We start from the raw sequence: 3,565 nt of genomic DNA, 5'->3' as shown, positions 1-3,565 counted from the left end.
AAAAAAAAGTGGTGGTGTGTGACTGTAGTTCCAGCTACTTGGGATGCTGAGGTGGGAGGATTGCTAGAGCCCAGAAGTCTGAGGCTGCAGGTGAGCTGTGTACTCCAACCTAGGTGACAGGCAAGACCTTGTCTCTAAAAAAATAAAATAATTAGCCAGGCATGGTGGTGTGTCCCAGTTACTTGGGAGACTGCGGAGGGAGGATCACTTGAGCCCAGGGGATCGAGGCTGCAGTGAGACATGATTGCACCATTGCACTCCAGTCCAGATGACAGGGCAGACCCTGTCTCAAAAAAAGAAAGAGACAGAGGAAAGGAAGAAGGAAGGGAAGGGAAGGGAAGGAGGAGAGAAGAGGGAGGGAAGGGAAGGGAAGGGAAGGGAAGGGAAGGGAAGGGAAGGGAAGGGAAGGGAAGGGAAGGGAGGAAGGAAGGGAGGAAGGAAGGGATGGGGGAGGGAGGGAGGAAAGGAAGGGTCTTGGTCTTAGAAAATATCCACTGAGTTCTTTAGGGCTAATGGGGCATAATGTCTCCAACTTAATTTCAAATGGATGGAAATAAATCAATATGTATACATATATAGCTATGTACATATAATTCTGTGTATACATAACTGCATAATAATATATATATAGTATATATGCCATATAAGTAACTATCTTTCTGCATATACATAGATATATACACACATATCCACATGCAATTTATACACAAATACATAGACACACATAAGTGTGTATACGCACACAGTGAATGATGGAGTGAGAGCAAGAGAGAACAATAAAAGAAAAAATAGGGTAAGTGTAAACAGCCGGCATATTTGAGTATAAAGTGTATGTGAAGTGCCTTGAGCTATTCTCGAAACTTCTCAATAAGTTCGAAATTACATCAAAAACAGTCAGTTAGAAACAGGCAGCCTGGGCCAGGAGTGGTAGCTCTTGCCTGTAATCCCAGCACTTTCTGAGAGGCTGAGGCAGGCAGATCAACTGAGGTCAGAAGTTTGAGACCAGCCTGACCAACACGGTGAAACCCCGTCTCTACTAAAAATACAAAAAATTAGCTGGGCGTGGTGGTGTATACTTGTAATTTGAGCTACTCGGGAGGCTGAGACAGGAGAATTGCTTGAACCCTTGAGGCAGAGATTGAAGTGACTTGAGATCATGTCGCTGCACTCCAGCCTGGGTGACAGAGTCAGACTAAGCCTCAAAAAACAAAACAAAACAAAACAAAACAAAACAGGCAGCTGTAAGATATTTTAACAGTCTTCATCTTCAGATTGGGATTACCAGGGGAACTTTTCCTTTAAAAAAAAGAGGGGGGAAGACATCATTCATAGACCATAAACTTCACCCTCATAAATGGTAAAATTCAGTGATTTTTCAGTATCCTTCTTTCTTTAAACCTTTGTGTGTTTTCTGAAAAATCTTTTTAGCAATGAGCCAGCGTTACTTTTGTAAACAGAAAGTTGTACTATTTTGAAGATGAGAAACAGAACTCTGGAGCCCAGGAGGTCAAGGCTGCAATGAGGCATGATTGCACCACTGCACTCCACCCCAGGTGATACAGCAGACTCCGTCTCAAAAAAAGAGAGAGAGAGGGAAGAAAGAAGGAAGGGAAGGGAAGGGACTGAGGGACTGGCTCAGCACAGTCTTGCAGCTGTCACAATGGCATGAGATCTGGGAGGACAGAGAACCTGCACCTTCCACTGCCCCACCCTCCAGCTGTGCCCGCCCCAGCCCACGCTGTGTGGCAAGACCCCTTGTTGGTGCAGGTGCTAGGGGCTGGCGGCTGCTGGCATTCCCGCCTTCTAGAGTGACTTTCACACTCCCTGATGAGTTTCCCATTCTACTTAGCAGGCCCATAAATTCAAAGTGAGGGCCGCAAACAGGGGACCCTGGGATGGCACGTCTGGCTGAGGGACCTGGGACCCAGCAAGGCCAGACAAGCTGCAGTGACCTCGGTCCCCCAAGAGCTCAGCTGAGGCTGAAAGGGAAGGATGGGGAGGGAAGGACACTTGCAGGATCTGGAAATGAACCAGCCTGAGTGCAAATCCCAGCCCTGACATTCAACAGCCAAGGGCTCAAGTGAAAAGAGAGGCAGAATTCACACATACACACACACACACACACACACACGACACACACACACACAGACACACACAGACACACACACACAGACACACACACACAAGACACACACACACACACACACACACACACGCAAGCAAGCATCCCTCAATAGGAAGTCAGAGTGAATGCTATGTGTGGAACCAATAGAATGTTACCTTGGGCCAAGCGAGGTGGCACATGCCTGTAACCCCAGCATTTTGAGAGGCTAAGAGGGGCAGATCATTTGAAGTGAGGAGTTTGAAACCAGCCTGGCCAACATGGTGAAACCCCTTCTCTACTAAAAATATAAAAATTAGCCAAGCATGGTAGTGGGTGCCTGTAATCACAGCTGCTTGGGAGGCTGAGGCAGGAGAAGCGCTTGAGCCTGGTAGGTGGGGGTTGCAGTGAGCAGAGATCATGCCATTATACTTCAGTCTGGGTGACAGAGTGAGACTCAATCATAAAAAAAAAAAAAAGGAAAAAAATGTCACCTTGAAATCCTAATGACAGCGGAGAAACCTGGCATACGCTACTGTGTCAGGTGATCAAGTTCATCAGCAGTGAGAAATCATGTGGCTATTATGTGCTCTTGATGGAATGTGACAAAAAGGCCCTCACATTTGAGGTCTTTCTCCCTAAAACCCATCACTCCAGTCTGACCATGAGAAACACACTGGACATATCCAATCAAGGGATAACCTACAAAACACCTGACCAGACTTCCTCATGACTGTTCAGAGTGCCAGAAACAAGAACACCTGGGAAACTGTCTCAGCCCAGAGGAACCTGAAAAACAAAATGACTTCTTAGGATTACTGGACAGATGGATGGGTGGACTGATGGATGGATGGACTGATGGGTGGGTGGACAGATTGGTGGGTGGGAAGACAGATGGACAGCTGGACAGATGGATGGGGGGGTTGATGGGTGGGAGGACAGATGGATGGCTGGACAGATGGATTGGTGGGTGGGTAGGTGGGTGGGTGGATAGGCAGATGGCAGGTGGATGGGTGGGTAACTGGGTAGATAGGTTGGTGGGTGGATGGATGGGTAGATGAGTAGATGGGTGGATGGGTGAATGGGTGGATGGATAGGTGGAGGAGTAGGTGGAAGGATGGTTGAGTGGATGCATGGTTGGGTGGATGGCTGGGTCAGATGGGTGAGTGGATGGATGAATAAATGGACGGATGGATGGATGGATGACTAAGTGGGTTGGTGGTTGGGTGGATGGATAGATGGCTGTGTGGCTGGATGTATACATGGATAGATGGATGGATAGATGGATAGATGAATGGATGGGTAGGTGGGTGGATGGATAGATAAATGAATTGCTGGGTAGATGGGTGAGTGGATGGATGAATGGGTAGATGAGTAGATGGGTGGATGGGTGAATGAGTGGATGGATAGGTGGATGGGTGGATGGAAGAATGTATGAATGGATGCACGGTTGGGTGGATGGGT

At 47.6% G+C, this 3,565-nt stretch overlaps 1 long non-coding RNA gene across 1 annotated transcript in view; it reads left to right on the top strand.

Annotated features, from left to right (window-relative positions):
- LOC119470486 overlaps window positions 1-3,565 on the top strand; it is a 21,296-nt gene that overhangs the window by 4,768 nt on the left and 12,963 nt on the right. The window contains exon 2 of the long non-coding RNA XR_005199400.1: window positions 68-76. This is a non-coding gene — a long non-coding RNA (uncharacterized LOC119470486). The remainder of the gene's footprint in view (window positions 1-67; window positions 77-3,565) is intronic.

This window comes from Cebus imitator, unplaced genomic scaffold (assembly GCF_001604975.1).
Source record: "Cebus imitator isolate Cc_AM_T3 unplaced genomic scaffold, Cebus_imitator-1.0 Scaffold32, whole genome shotgun sequence".
In the NCBI taxonomy this organism is placed as follows: Eukaryota; Metazoa; Chordata; class Mammalia; order Primates; family Cebidae; genus Cebus; species Cebus imitator.
The sequence above is the reverse complement of the archived record's forward strand: the minus strand, read 5'-3'. Positions and strand labels throughout refer to the sequence as shown.